This window comes from Nothobranchius furzeri, chromosome 4 (assembly GCF_043380555.1).
Source record: "Nothobranchius furzeri strain GRZ-AD chromosome 4, NfurGRZ-RIMD1, whole genome shotgun sequence".
Taxonomy (NCBI): Eukaryota; Metazoa; Chordata; class Actinopteri; order Cyprinodontiformes; family Nothobranchiidae; genus Nothobranchius; species Nothobranchius furzeri.
In genome coordinates, this window is record NC_091744.1 from 28,980,014 (window position 1) to 29,004,101 (window position 24,088).

Here is a 24,088-nt window from a genome sequence, read left to right on the forward strand (position 1 = left end):
CCATCATGAAACGTTCAGATCACTTACAACTCAATAGATTCTACCTTCCTGTAACGTTTCAGCCTGATTGGACCTTGTTTTCACACAAATGAACCCAGAATGATGTGAAATTTTGCTTCGTGCAACATAATTCTGGGTGCCATTTAAAAACCATAAGTGCTAATGACTCCATTCCTTTTTGTGGTTGTAGGGGCTGTTGATTGGAGTACACTAAAACAAACCTAACCTCTCTAGGACATTCAGAAGCCAAGTTATAAGCCCACAAAGATGTAACTGGACTACTTCTTTAAAGTGACACTTGACCCGGTGACCTTTTGGACATGGTTTTACCCCCTATAGGAATGTGCGATCATCTTGAAAAGTTCAGATCACTTACAACTCAATAGATTCCACCTTCTTGTAGCGTTTCAGCCTGATTGGACCTTGTTTTCACACAAATGGACCCAGAATGATGTGAAATTGTGCTTCGTGCAACATAATTCTGGGTGCCATTTACAAACCATAAGTGCTAATGACTCCATTCCTTTTTGTGGTTGTAGGGGCTGTTGATTGGAGTACACTAAAACAAACCTGACCTCTCTAGGACATTCAGAAGCCAAGTTATAAGCCCACAAAGGTGTAACTGGACTACTTCTTTAAAGTGACACCAGGCCCGGTGACGTTTGTGACATGGTTTGACCCCCTTAGGAAAGTGCTATCATCATGAAAGGTTCAGATCACTTACAACTCAACAGATTCTACCTTCCTGTAACGTTTCAGCCTGATTGGACCTTGTTTTCACAAAAATGGACCCAGAATGATGTGAAATTGTGCTTCGTGCAACATAATTCTGGGTGCCATTTACAAACCATAAGTGCTAATGACTCCATTCCTTTTTGTGGTTGTAGGGGCTGTTGATTGGAGTACATTAAAACAAACCTGATTTCTCTAGGACATTCAGAAGCCAAGTTATAAGCCCACAAATGTGTAACTGGACTACTTCTTTAAATTGACACCAGATCCGGTGACCTTTGGGACATGGTTTGACCCCCTTAGGAAAGTGCTATCATCATGAAACGTTCAGATCACTTACAACTCAATAAATCCTACCTTCCTGTAACGTTTCAGCCTGATTGGACCTTGTTTTCACACAAATGAACGCAGAATGATGTGAAATTGTGCTTCGTGCAACATAATTCTGGGTGCCATTTAAAAACCATAAGTGCTAATGTCTCCATTCCTTTTTGTGGTTGTAGGGGCTGTTGATTGGAGTACACTAAAACAAACCTGACCTCTCTAGGACATTCAGAAGCCAAGGTATAAGCCCACAAATGTGTAACTGGACTACTTCTTTAAAGTGACACCAGATCCGGTGACATTTGGGACATGGTTTGACCCCCTTAGGAAAGTGCTATCATCATGAAACGTTCAGATCACTTACAACTCAATAGATTCTACCTTCCTGTAACGTTTCAGCCTGATTGGACCTTGTTTTCACACAAATGAACCCAGAATGATGTGAAATTGTGCTTCGTGCAACATAATTCTGGGTGCCATTTAAAAACCATAAGTGCTAATGTCTCCATTCATTTTTGTGGTTGTAGGGGCTGTTGATTGGAGTACACTAAAACAAACCTGATCTCTCTAGGACATTCAGAAGCCAAGTTATATGCCCACAAATGTGTAACTGGACAACTTCTTTAAATTGACACCAGATCCGGTGACCTTTGGGACATGGTTTGACCCCCATAGGAAAGTGCTATCATCATGAAACGTTCAGATCACTTACAACTCAATAGATTCTAACTTCCTGTAACGTTTCAGCCTGATTGGACCTCGTTTTCACACAAATGAACCCAGAATGATGTGAAATTGTGCTTCGTGCAACATAATTCTGGGTGCCATTTAAAAACCATAAGTGCTAATGACTCCGATCCTTTTTGTGGTTATAGGGGCTGTTGATTGGAGTATACTAAAACAAACCTGATCTCTCTAGGACATTCAGAAGCCAAGTTATAAGCCCACAAATGTGTAACTGGACTACTTCTTTAAAGTGACACCAGATCCGATGACCTTTGGGACATGGTTTGACCCCCTTAGGAAAGTGCTATCATCACGAAACGTTCAGATCACTTACAACTCAATAAATTCTACCTTCCTGTAACGTTTCAGCCTGATTGGACCTTGTTTTCACACAAATGAACCCAGAATGAAGTGAAATTGTGCTTTGTGCAACATAATTCTGGGTGCCATTTAAAAACCATCAGTTCTAATGACTCCATTCCTTTTTGTGGTTGTAGGGGCTGTTGATTGGAGTACACTAAAACAACCCTAATCGCTCCAGGACATTCAGAAGCCAAGTTATAAGCCCACAAATGTGTAACTGGACTACTTCTTTAAATTGACACAAGATCCGGTGACCTTTGGGACATGGTTTGACCCCCTTAGGAAAGTGCTATCATCAAGAAACGTTCAGATCACTTACAACTCAATAGATTCTACCTTCCTGTAACGTTTCAGCCTGATTGGACCTTGTTTTCACACAAATGAACCCAGAATGATGTGAAATTGTGCTTCGTGCAACATAATTCTGGGTGCCATTTAAAAACCATAAGTGCTAATGTCTCCATTCCTTTTTGTGGTTGTAGGGGCTGTTGATTGGAGTACACTAAAACAAACCTGATCGCTCTAGGACATTCAGAAGCCAAGTTATAAGCCCACAAATGTGTAACTGGACAACTTCTTTAAATTGACACCAGATCCGGTGACCTTTGGGACATGGATTGACCCCCATAGGAAAGTGCTATCATCATGAAACGTTCAGATCACTTACAACTCAATAGATTCTACCTTCCTGTAACGTTTCAGCCTGATTGGACCTTGTTTTCACACAAATGAACCCAGAATGATGTGAAATTGTGCTTCGTGCAACATAATTCTGGGTGCCATTTAAAAACAATAAGTGCTAATGACTCCAATCCTTTTTGTGGTTGTAGGGGCTGTTGATTGGAGTATACTAAAACAAACCTGATCTCTCTAGGACATTCAGAAGCAAAGTTATAAGCCCACAAATGTGTAACTGGACTACTTCTTTAAAGTGACACCAGATCCGGTGACCTTTGGGACATGGTTTGACCCCCTTAGGAAATTGCTATCATCATGAAACGTTCAGATCACTTACAACTCGATAAATTCTACCTTCCTGTAACGTTTCAGCCTGATTGGACGTTGTTTTCACACAAATGAACCCAGAATGATGTGAAATTGTGCTTCGTGCAACATAATTCTGGGTGCCATTTAAAAACCATAAGTGCTAATGACTCCATTCCTTTTTGTGGTTGTAGGGGCTTTTGATTGGAGTACACTAAAACAAACCTAACCTCTCTAGGACATTCAGAAGCCAAGTTATAAGCCCACAAAGGTCTAACTGGACTACATCTTTAAAGTGACACCAGGCCCGGTGACCTTTGGGACATGGTTTTACCCCCTATAGGAATGTGCGATCATCTTGAAACGTTCAGATCACTTACAACTCAATAGATTCTACCTTCCTGTAACATTTCAGCCTGATTGGACCTTGTTTTCACACAAATGGACCCAGAATGATGTGAAATAGTGCTTCGTGCAACATAATTCTGGGTGCCATTTACAAACCATAAGTGCTAATGACTCCATTCCTTTTTGTGGTTATAGGGGCTGTTGATTGGAGTATAATAAAACAAACCTTATCTCTCTAAGACATTCAGAAGCCACGTTATAAGCCCACAAATGTGTAACTGGACTACTTCTTTAAATTGACACCAGATCCGGTGACCTTTGGGACATGGTTTGACCCCCTTAGGAAAGTGCTATCATCATGAAAGGTTCAGATCACTTACAACTCAACAGATTCTACCTTCCTGTAACGTTTCAGCCTGATTGGACCTTGTTTTCACAAAAATGGACCCAGAATGATGTGAAATTGTGCTTCGTGCAACATAATTCTGGGTGCCATTTACAAACCATAAGTGCTAATGACTCCATTCCTTTTTGTGGTTGTAGGGGCTGTTGATTGGAGTACATTAAAACAAACCTGATTTCTCTAGGACATTCAGAAGCCAAGTTATAAGCCCACAAATGTGTAACTGGACTACTTCTTTAAATTGACACCAGATCCGGTGACCTTTGGGACATGGTTTGACCCCCTTAGGAAAGTGCTATCATCATGAAACGTTCAGATCACTTACAACTCAATAAATCCTACCTTCCTGTAACGTTTCAGCCTGATTGGACCTTGTTTTCACACAAATGAACGCAGAATGATGTGAAATTGTGCTTCGTGCAACATAATTCTGGGTGCCATTTAAAAACCATAAGTGCTAATGTCTCCATTCCTTTTTGTGGTTGTAGGGGCTGTTGATTGGAGTACACTAAAACAAACCTGACCTCTCTAGGACATTCAGAAGCCAAGGTATAAGCCCACAAATGTGTAACTGGACTACTTCTTTAAAGTGACACCAGATCCGGTGACATTTGGGACATGGTTTGACCCCCTTAGGAAAGTGCTATCATCATGAAACGTTCAGATCACTTACAACTCAATAGATTCTACCTTCCTGTAACGTTTCAGCCTGATTGGACCTTGTTTTCACACAAATGAACCCAGAATGATGTGAAATTGTGCTTCGTGCAACATAATTCTGGGTGCCATTTAAAAACCATAAGTGCTAATGTCTCCATTCATTTTTGTGGTTGTAGGGGCTGTTGATTGGAGTACACTAAAACAAACCTGATCGCTCTAGGACATTCAGAAGCCAAGTTATATGCCCACAAATGTGTAACTGGACAACTTCTTTAAATTGACACCAGATCCGGTGACCTTTGGGACATGGTTTGACCCCCATAGGAAAGTGCTATCATCATGAAACGTTCAGATCACTTACAACTCAATAGATTCTAACTTCCTGTAACGTTTCAGCCTGATTGGACCTCGTTTTCACACAAATGAACCCAGAATGATGTGAAATTGTGCTTCGTGCAACATAATTCTGGGTGCCATTTAAAAACCATAAGTGCTAATGACTCCGATCCTTTTTGTGGTTATAGGGGCTGTTGATTGGAGTATACTAAAACAAACCTGATCTCTCTAGGACATTCAGAAGCCAAGTTATAAGCCCACAAATGTGTAACTGGACTACTTCTTTAAAGTGACACCAGATCCGATGACCTTTGGGACATGGTTTGACCCCCTTAGGAAAGTGCTATCATCACGAAACGTTCAGATCACTTACAACTCAATAAATTCTACCTTCCTGTAACGTTTCAGACTGATTGGACCTTGTTTTCACACAAATGAACCCAGAATGAAGTGAAATTGTGCTTTGTGCAACATAATTCTGGGTGCCATTTAAAAACCATCAGTTCTAATGACTCCATTCCTTTTTGTGGTTGTAGGGGCTGTTGATTGGAGTACACTAAAACAAACCTGATCGCTCTAGGACATTCAGAAGCCAAGTTATAAGCCCACAAATGTGTAACTGGACAACTTCTTTAAATTGACACCAGATCCGGTGACCTTTGGGACATGGATTGACCCCCATAGGAAAGTGCTATCATCATGAAACGTTCAGATCACTTACAACTCAATAGATTCTACCTTCCTGTAACGTTTCAGCCTGATTGGACCTTGTTTTCACACAAATGAACCCAGAATGATGTGAAATTGTGCTTCGTGCAACATAATTCTGGGTGCCATTTAAAAACAATAAGTGCTAATGACTCCAATCCTTTTTGTGGTTGTAGGGGCTGTTGATTGGAGTATACTAAAACAAACCTGATCTCTCTAGGACATTCAGAAGCAAAGTTATAAGCCCACAAATGTGTAACTGGACTACTTCTTTAAAGTGACACCAGATCCGGTGACCTTTGGGACATGGTTTGACCCCCTTAGGAAATTGCTATCATCATGAAACGTTCAGATCACTTACAACTCGATAAATTCTACCTTCCTGTAACGTTTCAGCCTGATTGGACCTTGTTTTCACACAAATGAACCCAGAATGATGTGAAATTGTGCTTCGTGCAACATAATTCTGGGTGCCATTTAAAAACCATAAGTGCTAATGACTCCATTCCTTTTTGTGGTTGTAGGGGCTTTTGATTGGAGTACACTAAAACAAACCTAACCTCTCTAGGACATTCAGAAGCCAAGTTATAAGCCCACAAAGGTCTAACTGGACTACATCTTTAAAGTGACACCAGGCCCGGTGACCTTTGGGACATGGTTTTACCCCCTATAGGAATGTGCGATCATCTTGAAACGTTCAGATCACTTACAACTCAATAGATTCTACCTTCCTGTAACATTTCAGCCTGATTGGACCTTGTTTTCACACAAATGGACCCAGAATGATGTGAAATAGTGCTTCGTGCAACATAATTCTGGCTGCCATTTACAAACCATAAGTGCTAATGACTCCATTCCTTTTTGTGGTTATAGGGGCTGTTGATTGGAGTATAATAAAACAAACCTTATCTCTCTAAGACATTCAGAAGCCACGTTATAAGCCCACAAATGTGTAACTGGACTACTTCTTTAAATTGACACCAGATCCGGTGACCTTTGGGACATGGTTTGACCCCCTTAGGAAAGTGCTATCATCATGAAACGTTCAGATCACTTACAACTCAATAAATTCTACCTTCCTGTAACGTTTCAGCCTGATTGGACCTTGTTTTCACACAAATGGACCCAGAATGATGTGAAATTGTGCTTCGTGCAACATAATTCTGGGTGCCATTTAAAAACCATAAGTGCTAATGACTCCATTCCTTTTTGTGGTTGTAGGGGCTGTTGATTGGAGTACACTAAAACAAACCTGATCGCTCCAGGACATTCAGAAGCCAAGTTATAAGCCCACAAATGTGTAACTGGACAACTTCTTTAAATTGACACCAGATCCGGTGGCCTTTGGGACATGGTTTGACCCCCTTAGGAAAGTGCTATCATCATGAAACGTTCAGATCACTTACAACTCAATAGATTCTACCTTCCTGTAACATTTCAGCCTGATTGGACCTTGTTTTCACACAAATGGACCCAGAATGATGTGAAATAGTGCTTCGTGCAACATAATTATGGGTGCCATTTACAAACCATGAGTGCTAATGACTCCATTCCTTTTTGTGGTTGTAGGGGCTGTTGATTGGAGTACACTAAAACAAACCTGATCTCTCTAGGACATTCAGAAGCCAAGTTATAAGCCCACAAATGTGTAACTGGACTACTTCTTTAAATTGACACCAGATCCGGTGACCTTTGGGACATGGTTTGACCCCCTTAGGAAAGTGCTATCATCATGAAACGTTCAGATCACTTACAACTCAATAGATTCTACCTTCCTGTAACGTTTCAGCCTGATTGGACCTTGTTTTCACACAAATGGACCCAGAATGATGTGAAATAGTGCTTCGTGCAACATAATTCTGGGTGCCATTTACAAACCATAAGTGCTAATGACTCCATTCCTTTTTGTGGTTGTAGGGGCTGTTGATTGGAGTACACTAAAACAAACCTGATCTCTCTAGGACATTCAGAAGCCAAGTTATAAGCCCACAAATGTGTAACTGGACTACTTCTTTAAATTGACACCAGATCCGGTGACCTTTGGGACATTGTTTGACCCCCTTAGGAAAGTGCTATCATCATGAAACGTTCAGATCACTTACAACTCAATAGATTCTACCTTCCTGAAACGTTTCAGCCTGATTGGACCTTGTTTTCACACAAATGAACCCAGAATGATGTGAAATTGTGCTTCGTGCAACATAATTCTGGGTGCCATTTACAAACCATCAGTGCTAATAACTCCATTCCTTTTTGTGGTTGTAGGGGCTTTTGATTGGAGTAGTCTAAAACAAACCTAACCTCTCTAGGACATTCAGAAGCCAAGTTATAAGCCCACAAAGGTCTAACTGGACTACATCTTTAAAGTGACACCAGGCCCGGTGACCTTTGGGACATGGTTTTACCCCCTATAGGAATGTGCGATCATCTTGAAACGTTCAGATCACTTACAACTCAATAGATTCTACCTTCTTGTAGCGTTTCAGCCTGACTGGACCTTGTTTTCACACAAATGGACCCAGAATGATGTGAAATTGTGCTTCGTGCAACATAATTCTGGGTGCTATTTACAAACCATAAGTGCTAATGACTCCATTCCTTTTTGTGGTTGTAGGGGCTGTTGATTGGAGTACACTAAAACAAACCTGATCGCTCCAGGACATTCAGAAGCCAAGTTATAAGCCCACAAATGTGTAACTGGACAACTTCTTTAAATTGACACCAGATCCAGTGGCCTTTGGGACATGGTTTGAGCCCCTTAGGAAAGTGCTATCATCATGAAACGTTCAGATCACTTACAACTCAATAGATTCTACCTTCCTGTAACGTTTCAGCCTGATTGGACCTTGTTTTCACACAAATGAACCCAGAATGATGTGAAATTGTGCTTCGTGCAACATAATTCTGGGTGCCATTTACAAACCATCAGTGCTAATAACTCCATTCCTTTTTGTGGTTGTAGGGGCTTTTGATTGGAGTACACTAAAACAAACCTAACCTCTCTAGGACATTCAGAAGCCAAGTTATAAGCCCACAAAGGTCTAACTGGACTACATCTTTAAAGTGACACCAGGCCCGGTGACCTTTGGGACATGGTTTTACCCCCTATAGGAATGTGCGATCATCTTGAAACGTTCAGATCACTTACAACTCAATAGATTCTACCTTCTTGTAGCGTTTCAGCCTGACTGGACCTTGTTTTCACACAAATGGACCCAGAATGATGTGAAATTGTGCTTCGTGCAACATAATTCTGGGTGCTATTTACAAACCATAAGTGCTAATGACTCCATTCCTTTTTGTGGTTATAGGGGCTGTTGATTGGAGTATAATAAAACAAACCTGATCTCTCTAAGACATTCAGAAGCCACGTTATAAGCCCACAAATGTGTAACTGGACTACTTCTTTAAATTGACACCAGATCCGGTGACCTTTGGGACATGGTTTGACCCCCTTAGGAAAGTGCTATCATCATGAAACGTTCAGATCACTTACAACTCAATAAATTCTACCTTCCTGTAACGTTTCAGCCTGATTGGACCTTGTTTTCACACAAATGAACCCAGAATGATGTGAAATTGTGCTTCGTGCAACATAATTCTGGGTGCCATTTAAAAACCATAAGTGCTAATGACTCCATTCCTTTTTGTGGTTGTAGGGGCTGTTGATTGGAGTACACTAAAACAAACCTGATCGCTCCAGGACATTCAGAAGCCAAGTTATAAGCCCACAAATGTGTAACTGGACAACTTCTTTAAATTGACACCAGATCCGGTGGCCTTTGGGACATGGTTTGACCCCCTTAGGAAAGTGCTATCATCATGAAACGTTCAGATCACTTACAACTCAATAGATTCTACCTTCCTGTAACGTTTCAGCCTGATTGGACCTTGTTTTCACACAAATGAACCCAGAATGATGTGAAATTGTGCTTCGTGCAACATAATTCTGGGTGCTATTTACAAACCATAAGTGCTAATGACTCCATTCCTTTTTGTGGTTATAGGGGCTGTTGATTGGAGTATAATAAAACAAACCTGATCTCTCTAAGACATTCAGAAGCCACGTTATAAGCCCACAAATGTGTAACTGGACTACTTCTTTAAATTGACACCAGATCCGGTGACCTTTGGGACATGGTTTGACCCCCCTAGGAAAGTGCTATCATCATGAAACATTCAGATCACTTACAACTCAATAAATTCTACCTTCCTGTAACGTTTCAGCCTGATTGGACCTTGTTTTCACACAAATGAACCCAGAATGATGTGAAATTGTGCTTCGTGCAACATAATTCTGGGTGCCATTTAAAAACCATAAGTGCTAATGACTCCATTTCTTTTTGTGGTTGTAGGGGCTGTTGATTGGAGTACACTAAAACAAACCTGATCGCTCCAGGACATTCAGAAGCCAAGTTATAAGCCCACAAATGTGTAACTGGACAACTTCTTTAAATTGACACCAGATCTGGTGGCCTTTGGGACATGGTTTGACCCCCTTAGGAAAGTGCTATCATCATGAAACGTTCAGATCACTTACAACTCAATAGATTCTACCTTCCTGTAACATTTCAGCCTGATTGGACCTTGTTTTCACACAAATGGACCCAGAATGATGTGAAATAGTGCTTCGTGCAACATAATTCTGGGTGCCATTTACAAACCATAAGTGCTAATGACTCCATTCCTTTTTGTGGTTGTAGGGGCTGTTGATTGGAATACACTAAAACAAACCTGATCTCTCTAGGACATTCAGAAGCCAAGTTATAAGCCCACAAATGTGTAACTGGACTACTTCTTTAAATTGACACCAGATCCGGTGACCTTTGGGACATGGTTTGACCCCCTTAGGAAAGTGCTATCATCATGAAACGTTCAGATCACTTACAACTCAATAGATTCTACCTTCCTGTAACGTTTCAGCCTGATTGGACCTTGTTTTCACACAAATGAACCCAGAATGATGTGAAATTGTGCTTCGTGCAACATAATTCTGGGTGCCATTTACAAACCATAAGTGCTAATGACTCCATTCCTTTTTGTGGTTGTAAGGGCTTTTGATTGGAGTACACTAAAACAAACCTAACCTCTCTAGGACAATCAGAAGCCAAGTTATAAGCCCACAAAGGTGTAACTGGACTACATCTTTAAAGTGACACCAGGCCCGGTGACCTTTGGGACATGGTTTTACCCCCTATAGGAATGTGCAATAATCTTGAAATGTTCAGATCACTTACAACTCAATAGATTCTACCTTCTTGTAGCGTTTCAGCCTGATTGGACCTTGTTTTCACACAAATGGACCCAGAATGATGTGAAATTGTGCTTCGTGCAACATAATTCTGGGTGCCATTTACAAACCATAAGTGCTAATGACTTCATTCCTTTTTGTGGTTGTAGGGGCTGTTGATTGGAGTATAATAAAACAAACCTGATCTCTCTAGGACATTCAGAAGCCACGTTATAAGCCCACAAAGGTGTAACTGGACTACTTCTTTAAATTGACACCAGATCTGGTGACCTTTGGGACATGGTTTGACCCCCTTAGGAAAGTGCTATCATCATGAAACGTTCAGATCACTTACAACTCAACAGATTCTACCTTCCTGTAACGTTTCAGATTGATTGGACCTTGTTTTCACACAAATGGACCCAGAATGATGTGAAATTGTGCTTCGTGCAACATAATTCTGGGTGCCATTTACAAACCATAAGTGCTAATGACTCCATTCCTTTTTGTGGTTGTAGGGGCTGTTGATTGGAGTACATTAAAACAAACCTGATCTCTCTTGGACATTCAGAAGCCAAGTTATAAGCCCACAAATGTGTAACTGGACTACTTCTTTAAATTGACACCAGATCCGGTGACCTTTGGGACATGGTTTGACCCCCTTAGGAAAGTGCTATCATCATGAAACGTTCAGATCACTTACTACTCAATAGATTCTACCTTCCTGTAACGTTTCAGCCTGATTGGATCTTGTTTTCACACAAATGAACCCAGAATGATGTGAAATTGTGCTTCGTGCAACATAATTCTGGGTGCCATTTAAAAACCATAAGTGCTAATGACTCCATTCCTTTTTGTGGTTGTAGGGGCTGTTGATTGGAGTACACTAAAACAAACCTGATCTCTCTAGGACATTCAGAAGCCAAGTTATATGCCCACAAATGTGTAACTGGACTACTTCTTTAAATTTACACCAGATCCGGTGACATTTGGGACATGGTTTGACCCCCGTAGGAAAGTGCTATCATCATGAAACGTTCAGATCACTTACAACTCAATAGATTCTACTTTTCTGTGACGTTTCAGCCTGATTGGACCTTGTTTTCACATAAATGGACCCAGAATGATGTGAAATTGTGCTTTGTGCAACATAATTCTGGGTGCCGTTTAAAAACCATAAGTGCTAATGACTCCATTCCTTTTTGGGGTTGTAGGGGCTGTTAACTGGAGTACTCTAAATCAAACCTGACCTCTCTAGGACATTCAGAAGAAACGTTATAAGCCCACAAAAGTGTAACTGGACTACTTCTTTAAAGTGACACCAGGCCCGGTGACCTTTGGGACATGGTTTGACCCCTATAGGAATGTGCGATCATCATGAAACGTTCAGATCACTTACAACTCAATAGATTCTACCTTCTTGTAATGTTTCAGCCTGATTGGACCTTGTTTTCACACAAATGGACCCAGAATGATGTGAAATTGTGCTTCGTGCAACATAATTCTGGGTGCCATTTACAAACCAAAAGTGCTAATGACTCCATTCCTTTTTGTGGTTGTAGGGGCTGTTGATTGGAGTACACTAAAACAAACCTGATCTCTCTAGGACATTCATAAGCCAAGTTATAAGCCCACAAATGTGTAACTGGACTACTTCTTTAAATTTACACCAGATCCGGTGACCTTTGGGACATGGTTTGACCCCCGTAGGAAAGTGCTATCATCATGAAACCTTCAGATCACTTACAACTCAATAGATTCTACTTTTCTGTGACGTTTCAGCCTGATTGGACCTTGTTTTCACATAAATGGACCCAGAATGATGTGAAATTGTGCGTTGTGCAACATAATTCTGGGTGCCGTTTACAAACCATAAGTGCTAATGACTCCATTCCTTTTTGGGGTAATTGGGGCTGTTAATTGGAGTACTCTAAATCAAACTTGACCTCTCTAGGATATTCAAAAGCCAAGTTATAAGCCCACAAAGGTGTAACTGGACTACTTCTTTAAAGTGACACCAGGCCCGGTGACCTTTGGGACATGTTTTGACCCCCTTAGGAAAGTGCTATCATCATGAAACGTTCAGATCACTTACAACTCAATAGATTCTACTTTTCTGTGACGTTTCAGCCTGATTGGACCTTGTTTTCACATAAATGGACCCAGAATGATGTGAAATTGTGCTTTGTGCAACATAATTCTGGGTGCCGTTTAAAAACCATAAGTGCTAATGACTCCATTCCTTTTTGGGGTAATTGGGGCTGTTGATTGGAGTACTCTAAATCAAACCTGACCTCTCTAGGACATTCAGAAGAAACGTTATAAGCCCACAAAAGTGTAACTGGACTACTTCTTTAAATTGACACCAGGCCCGGTGACCTTTGGGACATGGTTTGACCCCCTATAGGAATGTGCGATCATCATGAAACGTTCAGATCACTTACAACTCAATAGATTCTACCTTCCTGTAACATTTCAGCCTGATTGGACCTTGTTTTCACACAAATGGACCCAGAATGATGTGAAATAGTGCTTCGTGCAAGATAATTCTGGGTGCCATTTACAAACCATAAGTGCTAATGACTCCATTCCTTTTTGTGGTTGTAGGGGCTGTTGATTGGAGTACACTAAAACAAACCTGATCTCTCTAGGACATTCAGAAGCCAAGTTATAAGCCCACAAATGTGTAACTGGACTACTTCTTTAAATTGACACCAGATCCGGTGACCTTTGGGACATTGTTTGACCCCCTTAGGAAAGTGCTATCATCATGAAACGTTCAGATCACTTACAACTCAATAGATTCTACCTTCCTGAAACGTTTCAGCCTGATTGGACCTTGTTTTCACACAAATGAACCCATAATGATGTGAAATTGTGCTTCGTGCAACATAATTCTGGGTGCCATTTACAAACCATCAGTGCTAATCACTCCATTCCTTTTTGTGGTTGTAGGGGCTTTTGATTGGAGTACACTAAAACAAACCTAACCTCTCTAGGACATTCAGAAGCCAAGTTATTAGCCCACAAAGGTCTAACTGGACTACATCTTTAAAGTGACACCAGGCCCGGTGACCTTTGGGACATGGTTTTACCCCCTATAGGAATGTGCGATCATCTTGAAACGTTCAGATCACTTACAACTCAATAGATTCTACCTTCTTGTAGCGTTTCAGCCTGACTGGACCTTGTTTTCACACAAATGGACCCAGAATGATGTGAAATTGTGCTTCGTGCAACATAATTCTGGGTGCTATTTACAAACCATAAGTGCTAATGACTCCATTCCTTTTTGTGGTTATAGGGGCTGTTGATTGGAGTATAATAAAACAAACCTGATCTCTCTAAGACATTCAGAAGCCACGTTATAAGCCCACAAATGTGTAACTGGACTACTTCTTTAAATTGACACCAGATCCGGTGACCTTTGGGACATGGTTTGACCCCCTTAGGAAAGTGCTATCATCATGAAACGTTCAGATCACTTACAACTCAATAAATTCTACCTTCCTGTAACGTTTCAGCCTGATTGGACCTTGTTTTTACACAAATGAACCCAGAATGATGTGAAATTGTGCTTCGTGCAACATAATTCTGGGTGCCATTTAAAAACCATAAGTGCTAATGACTCCATTGCTTTTTGTGGTTGTAGGGGCTGTTGATTGGAGTACACTAAAACAAACCTGATCGCTCCAGGACATTCAGAAGCCAAGTTATAAGCCCACAAATGTGTAACTGGACAACTTCTTTAAATTGACACCAGATCCGGTGGCCTTTGGGACATGGTTTGACCCCCTTAGGAAAGTTCTATCATCATGAAACGTTCAGATCACTTACAACTCAATAGATTCTACCTTCCTGTAACATTTCAGCCTGATTGGACCTTGTTTTCACACAAATGGACCCAGAATGATGTGAAATAGTGCTTCGTGCAACATAATTCTGGGTGCCATTTACAAACCATAAGTGCTAATGACTCCATACCTTTTTGTGGTTGTAGGGGCTGTTGATTGGAGTACACTAAAACAAACCTGATCTCTCTAGGACATTCAGAAGCCAAGTTATAAGCCCACAAATGTGTAACTGGACTACTTCTTTAAATTGACACCAGATCCGGTGACCTTTGGGACATTGTTTGACCCCCTTAGGAAAGTGCTATCATCATGAAACGTTCAGATCACTTACAACTCAATAGATTCTACCTTCCTGAAACGTTTCAGCCTGATTGGACCTTGTTTTCACACAAATGAACCCATAATGATGTGAAATTTTGCTTCGTGCAACATAATTCTGGGTGCCATTTACAAACCATCAGTGCTAATGACTCCATTCCTTTTTGTGGTTGTAGGGGCTTTTGATTGGAGTACACTAAAACAAACCTAACCTCTCTAGGACATTCAGAAGCCAAGTTATTAGCCCACAAAGGTCTAACTGGACTACATCTTTAAAGTGACACCAGGCCCGGTGACCTTTGGGACATGGTTTTACCCCCTATAGGAATGTGCGATCATCTTGAAACGTTCAGATCACTTACAACTCAATAGATTCTACCTTCTTGTAGCGTTTCAGCCTGACTGGACCTTGTTTTCACACAAATGGACCCAGAATGATGTGAAATTGTGCTTCGTGCAACATAATTCTGGGTGCTATTTACAAACCATAAGTGCTAATGACTCCATTCCTTTTTGTGGTTATAGGGGCTGTTGATTGGAGTATAATAAAACAAACCTGATCTCTCTAAGACATTCAGAAGCCACGTTATAAGCCCACAAATGTGTAACTGGACTACTTCTTTAAATTGACACCAGATCCGGTGACCTTTGGGACATGGTTTGACCCCCTTAGGAAAGTGCTATCATCATGAAACGTTCAGATCACTTACAACTCAATAAATTCTACCTTCCTGTAACGTTTCAGCCTGATTGGACCTTGTTTTCACACAAATGAACCCAGAATGATGTGAAATTGTGCTTCGTGCAACATAATTCTGGGTGCCATTTAAAAACCATAAGTGCTAATGACTCCATTCCTTTTTGTGGTTGTAGGGGCTGTTGATTGGAGTACACTAAAACAAACCTGATCGCTCCAGGACATTCAGAAGCCAAGTTATAAGCCCACAAATGTGTAACTGGACAACTTCTTTAAATTGACACCAGATCCGGTGGCCTTTGGGACATGGTTTGACCCCCTTAGGAAAGTGCTATCATCATGAAACGTTCAGATCACTTACAACTCAATAGATTCTACCTTCCTGTAACATTTCAGCCTGATTGGACCTTGTTTTCACACAAATGGACCCAGAATGATGTGAAATTGTGCTTCGTGCAACATAATTCTGGGTGCCATTTACAAACCATAAGTGCTAATGACTCCATTCCTTTTTGTGGTTGTAGGGGCTGTTGATTGGAGTACACTAAAACAAACCTGATCTCTCTAGGACATTCAGAAGCCAAGTTATAAGCCCACAAATGTGTAACTGGACTACTTCTTTAAATTGACACCAGATCCGGTGACCTTTGGGACATGGTTTGACCCCCTTAGGAAAGTGCTATCATCATGAAACGTTCAGATCACTTACAACTCAATAGATTCTACCTTCCTGCAACGTTTCAGCCTGATTGGACCTTGTTTTCACACAAATGAACCCAGAATGATGTGAAATTGTGCTTCGTGCAACATAATTCTGGTGCCATTTACAAACCATAAGTGCTAATGACTCCATTCCTTTTTGTGGTTATAGGGGCTGTTGATTGGAGTATAATAAAACAAACCTGATCTCTCTAAGACATTCAGAAGCCACGTTATAAGCCCACAAATGTGTAACTGGACTACTTCTTTAAATTGACACCAGATCCGGTGACCTTTGGGACATGGTTTGACCCCCTTAGGAAAGTGCTATCATCATGAAATGTTCAGATCACTTACAACTCAATAAATTCTACCTTCCTGTAACGTTTCAGCCTGATTGGACCTTGTTTTCACACAAATGAACCCAGAATGATGTGGAATTGTGCTTCGTGCAACATAATTCTGGGTGCCATTTAAAAACCATAAGTGCTAATGACTCCATTCCTTTTTGTGGTTGTAGGGGCTGTTGATTGGAGTACACTAAAACAAACCTGATCGCTCCAGGACATTCAGAAGCCAAGTTATAAGCCCACAAATGTGTAACTGGACAACTTCTTTAAATTGACACCAGATCCGGTGGCCTTTGGGACATGGTTTGACCCCCTTAGGAAAGTGCTATCATCATGAAACGTTCAGATCACTTACAACTCAATAGATTCTACCTTCCTGTAACATTTCAGCCTGATTGGACCTTGTTTTCACACAAATGGACCCAGAATGATGTGAAATAGTGCTTCGTGCAACATAATTCTGGGTGCCATTTACAAACCATAAGTGCTAATGACTCCATTCCTTTTTGTGGTTGTAAGGGCTTTTGATTGGAGTACACTAAAACAAACCTAACCTCTCTAGGACATTCAGAAGCCAAGTTATAAGCCCACAAAGGTGTAACTGGACTACATCTTTAAAGTGACACCAGGCCCGGTGACCTTTGGGACATGGTTTTACCCCCTATAGGAATGTGCAATCATCTTGAAACGTTCAGATCACTTACAACTCAATAGATTCTACCTTCTTGTAGCGTTTCAGCCTGATTGGACCTTGTTTTCACACAAATGGACCCAGAATGATGTGAAATTGTGCTTCGTGCAACATAATTCTGGGTGCCATTTACAAACCATAAGTGCTAATGACTCCATTCCTTTTTGTGGTTGTAGGGGCTGTTGATTGGAGTATAATAAAACAAACCTGATCTCTCTAGGACATTCAGAAGCCACGTTATAAGCCCACAAAGGTGTAACTGGACTACTTCTTTAAATTGACACCAGATCTGGTGACCTTTGGGACATGGTTTGACCCCCTTAGGAAAGTGCTATCATCATGAAATGTTCAGATCCCTTACAACTCAACAGATTCTACCTTCCTGTAACGTTTCAGATTGATTGGACCTTGTTTTCACACAAATGGACCCAGAATGATGTGAAATTGTGCTTCGTGCAACATAATTCTGGGTGCCATTTACAAACCATAAGTGCTAATGACTCCATTCCTTTTTGTGGTTGTAGGGGCTGTTGATTGGAGTACATTAAAACAAACCTGATCTCTCTAGAACATTCAGAAGCCAAGTTATAAGCCCACAAATGTGTAGCTGGACTACTTCTTTAAATTGACACCAGATCCGGTGACCTTTGGGACATGGTTTGACCCCCTTAGGAAAGTGCTATCATCATGAAACGTTCAGATCACTTACTACTCAATAGATTCTACCTTCCTGTAACGTTTCAGCCTGATTGGATCTTCTTTTCACACAAATGAACCCAGAATGATGTGAAATTATGCTTCGTGCAACATAATTCTGGGTGCCATTTAAAAACCATAAGTGCTAATGACTCCATTCCTTTTTGTGGTTGTAGGGGCTGTTGATTGGAGTACACTAAAACAAACCTGATCTCTCTAGGACATTCAGAAGCCAAGTTATAAGCCCACGAATGTGTAACTGGACTACTTCTTTAAATTTACACCAGATCCGGTGACCTTTGGGACATGGTTTGACCCCCGTAGGAAAGTGCTATCATCATGAAACGTTCAGATCACTTGAAACTCAATAGATTCTACTTTTCTGTGACGTTTCAGCCTGATTGGACCTTGTTTTCACATAAATGGACCCAGAATGATGTGAAATTGTGCTTTGTGCAACATAATTCTGGGTGCCGTTTAAAAACCATAAGTGCTAATGACTCCATTCCTTTTTGGGGTTGTAGGGGCTGTTAATTGGAGTACTCTAAATCAAACCTGACCTCTCTAGGACATTCAGAAGAAACGTTATAAGCCCACAAAAGTGTAACTGGACTACTTCTTTAAAGTGACACCAGGCCCAGTGACCTTTGGGACATGGTTTGACCCCTATAGGAATGTGCGATCATCATGAAACGTTCAGATCACTTACAACTCAATAGATTCTACCTTCTTGTAATGTTTCAGCCTGATTGGACCTTGTTTTCACACAAATGGACCCAGAATGATGTAAAATTGTGCTTCGTGCAACATAATTCTGGGTGCCATTTACAAACCATAAGTGCTAATGACTCCATTCCTTTTTGTGGTTGTAGGGGCTGTTGATTGGAGTACACTAAAACAAACCTGATCTCTCTAGGACATTCAGAAGCCAAGTTATAAGCCCACAAATGTGTAACTGGACTACTTCTTTAAATTTACACCAGATCCGGTGACCTTTGGGACATGGTTTGACCCCCGTAGGAAAGTGCTATCATCATGAAACCTTCAGATCACTTACAACTCAATAGATTCTACTTTTCTGTGACGTTTCAGCCTGATTGGACCTTGTTTTCACATAAATGGACCCAGAATGATGTGAAATTGTGCTTTGTGCAACATAATTCTGGGTGCCGTTTACAAACCATAAGTGCTAATGACTCCATTCCTTTTTGGGGTAATTGGGGCTGTTAATTGGAGTACTCTAAAACAAACTTGACCTCTCTAGGATATTCAAAAGCCAAGTTATAAGCCCACAAAGGTGTAACTGGACTACTTCTTTAAAGTGACACCAGGCCCGGTGACCTTTGGGACATGGTTTGACCCCCTTAGGAAAGTGCTATCATCATGAAACGTTCAGATCACTTACAACTCAATAGATTCTACTTTTCTGTGACGTTTCAGCCTCATTGGACCTTGTTTTCACATAAATGGACCCAGAATGATGTGAAATTGTGCTTTGTGCAACATAATTCTGGGTGCCGTTTAAAAACCATAAGTGCTAATGACTCGATTCCTTTTTGGGGTAATTGGGGCTGTTGATTGGAGTACTCTAAATCAAACCTGACCTCTCTAGGACATTCAGAAGAAACGTTATAAGCCCACAAAAGTGTAACTGGACTACTTCTTTAAAGTGACACCAGGCCCGGTGACCTTTGGGACATGGTTTGACCCCCTATAGGAATGTGCGATCATCATGAAACGTTCAGATCACTTACAACTCAATAGATTCTACCTTCTTGTAACGTTTCAGCCTGATTGGACCTTGTTTTCACACAAATGGATCCAGAATGATGTGAAATTGTGTTTCGTGCAACATAATTCTGGGTGCCATTTACAAACCATAAGTGCTAATGACTCCATTCCTTTTTGTGGTTGTAGGGGCTGTTGGTTGGAGTACATTAAAACAAACCTGATCTCTCTAGGACATTCAGAAGCCAAGTTATAAGCCCACAAATGTGTAACTGGACTACTCCTTTAAATTGACACCAGATCCGGTGACCTTTGGGACATGGTTTGACCCCCTTAGGAAAGTGCTATCATCATGAAACGTTCAGCTCACTTACAACTCAATAGATTCTACATTCCTGTAACGTTTCAGCCTGATTGGACCTTGTTTTCACACAAATGAACCCAGAATGATGTGAAATTGTGCTTCATGCAACACAATTCTGGGTGCCATTTACAAACCATAAGTGCTAATGACTCCATTCCTTTTTGTGGTTGTAGGGGCTGTTGATTGGAGTACACTAAAACAAACCTGATCGCTCCAGGACATTCAGAAGCCAAGTTATAAGCCCACAAATGTGTAACTGGACAACTTCTTTAAAATGACACCAGATCCGGTGGCCTTTGGGACATGGTTTGACCCCCTTAGGAAAGTGCTATCATCATGAAACGTTCAGATCACTTACAACTCAATAGATTCTTCCTTCCTGTAACATTTCAGCCTGATTGGACCTTGTTTTCACACAAATGGACCCAGAATGATGTGAAATAGTGCTTCGTGCAACATAATTCTGGGTGCCATTTACAAACCATAAGTGCTAATGACTCCATTCCTTTTTGTGGTTGTAGGGGCTGTTGATTGGAGTACACTAAAACAAACCTGATCTCTCTAGGACATTCAGAAGCCAAGTTATAAGCCCACAAATGTGTAACTGGACTACTTCTTTAAATTGACACCAGATCCGGTGACCTTTGGGACATGGTTTGACCCCCTTAGGAAAGTGCTATCATCATGAAACGTTCAGATCACTTACAACTCAATAGATTCTACCTTCCTGTAACGTTTCAGCCTGATTGGACCTTGTTTTCACACAAATGAACCCAGAATGATGTGAAATTGTGCTTCGTGCAACATAATTCTGGGTGCTATTTACAAACCATAAGTGCTAATGACTCCATTCCTTTTTGTGGTTATAGGGGCTGTTGATTGGAGTATAATAAAACAAACCTGATCTCTCTAAGACATTCAGAAGCCACGTTATAAGCCCACAAATGTGTAACTGGACTACTTCTTTAAATTGACACCAGATCCGGTGGCCTTTGGGACATGGTTTGACCCCCTTAGGAAAGTGCTATCATCATGAAACGTTCAGATCACTTACAACTCAATAGATTCTACCTTCCTGTAACATTTCAGCCTGATTGGACCTTGTTTTCACACAAATGGACCCAGAATGATGTGAAATAGTGCTTCGTGCAACATAATTCTGGGTGCCATTTACAAACCATAAGTGCTAATGACTCCATTCCTTTTTGTGGTTGTAGGTGCTGTTGATTGGAGTACACTAAAACAAACCTGATCTCTCTAGGACATTCAGAAGCCAAGTTATAAGCCCACAAATGTGTAACTGGACTACTTCTTTAAATTGACACCAGATCCGGTGACCTTTGGGACATGGTTTGACCCCCTTAGGAAAGTGCTATCATCATGAAACGTTCAGATCACTTACATCTAAATAGATTCTACCTTCCTGTAACGTTTCAGCCTGATTGGACCTTGTTTTCACACAAATGAACCCAGAATGATGTGAAATTGTGCTTCGTGCAACATAATTCTGGGTGCCATTTACAAACCATAAGTGCTAATGACTCCATTCCTTTTTGTGGTTGTAAGGGCTTTGGATTGGAGTACACTAAAACAAACCTAACCTCTCTAGGACATTCAGAAGCCAAGTTATAAGCCCACAAAGGTGTAACTGGACTACATCTTTAAAGTGACACCAGGCCCGGTGACCTTTGGGACATGGTTTTACCCCCTATAGGAATGTGCAATCATCTTGAAACGTTCAGATCACTTACAACTCAATAGATTCTAACTTCTTGTAGCGTTTCAGCCTGATTGGACCTTGTTTTCACACAAATGGACCCAGAATGATGTGAAATTGTGCTTCGTGCAACATAATTCTGGGTGCCATTTACAAACCATAAGTGCTAATGACTCCATTCCTTTTTGTGGTTGTAGGGGCTGTTGATTGGAGTATAATAAAACAAACCTGATCTCTCTAGGACATTCAGAAGCCACGTTATAATCCCACAAAGGTGTAACTGGACTACTTCTTTAAATTGACACCAGATCTGGTGACCTTTGGGACATGGTTTGACCCCCTTAGGAAAGTGCTATCATCATGAAACGTTCAGATCACTTCCAACTCAACAGATTCTACCTTCCTGTAACGTTTCAGATTGATTGGACCTTGTTTTCACACAAATGGACCCAGAATGATGTGAAATTGTGCTTCGTGCAACATAATTCTGGGTGCCATTTACAAACCATAAGTGCTTATGACTCCATTCCTTTTTGTGGTTGTAGGGGCTGTTGATTGGAGTACATTAAAACAAACCTGATCTCTCTAGGACATTCAGAAGCCAAGTTATAAGCCCACAAATGTGTAACTGGACTACTTCTTTAAATTGACACCAGATCCGGTGACCTTTGGGACATGGTTTGACCCCCTTAGGAAAGTGCTATCATCATGAAACGTTCAGATCACTTACTACTCAATAGATTCTACCTTCCTGTAACGTTTCAGCCTGATTGGATCTTGTTTTCACACAAATGAACCCAGAATGATGTGAAATTGTGCTTCGTGCAACATAATTCTGGGTGCCATTTAAAAACCATAAGTGCTAATGACTCCATTCCTTTTTGTGGTTGTAGGGGCTGTTGATTGGAGTACACTAAAACAAACCTGATCTCTCTAGGACATTCAGAAGCCAAGTTATAAGCCCACAAATGTGTAACTGGACTACTTCTTTAAATTGACACCAGATCCGGTGACCTTTGGGACATGGTTTGACCCCCTTAGGAAAGTGCTATCATCATGAAACGTTCAGATCACTTACAACTCAACAGATTCTACCTTCCTGTAACCTTTCAGATTGATTGGACCTTGTTTTCACACAAATGGACCCAGAATGATGTGAAATTGTGCTTCGTGCAACATAATTCTGGGTGCCATTTACAAACCATAAGTGCTAATGACTCCATTCCTTTTTGTGGTTGTAGGGGCTGTTGATTGGAGTACATTAAAACAAACCTGATCTCTCTAGGACATTCAGAAGCCAAGTTATAAGCCCACAAATGTGTAACTGGACTACTTCTTTAAATTGACACCAGATCCGGTGACCTTTGGGACATGGTTTGACCCCCTTAGGAAAGTGCTATCATCATGAAACGTTCAGATCACTTACTACTCAATAGATTCTACCTTCCTGTAACGTTTCAGCCTGATTGGATCTTGTTTTCACACAAATGAACCCAGAATGATGTGAAATTGTGCTTCGTGCAACATAATTCTGGGTGCCATTTAAAAACCATAAGTGCTAATGACTCCATTCCTTTTTGTGGTTGTAGGGGCTGTTGATTGGAGTACACCAAAACAAACCTGATCTCTCTAGGACATTCAGAAGCCAAGTTATAAGCCCACGAATGTGTAACTGGACTACTTCTTTAAATTTACACCAGATCCGGTGACCTTTGGGACATGGTTTGACCCCCGTAGGAAAGTGCTATCATCATGAAACGTTCAGATCACTTAAAACTCAATAGATTCTACTTTTCTGTGACGTTTCAGCCTGATTGGACCTTGTTTTCACATAAATGGACCCAGAATGATGTTAAATTGTGCTTTGTGCAACATAATTCTGGGTGCCGTTTAAAAACCATAAGTGCTAAAGACTCCATTCCTTTTTGGGGTTGTAGGGGCTGTTAATTGGAGTACTCTAAATCAAACCTGACCTCTCTAGGACATTCAGAAGAAACGTTATAAGCCCACAAAAGTGTAACTGGACTACTTCTTTAAAGTGACACCAGGCCTGGTGACCTTTGGGACATGGTTTGACCCCCTATAGGAATGTGCGATCATCATGAAACTTTCAGATCACTTACAACTCAATAGATTCTACCTTCTTGTAACGTTTCAGCC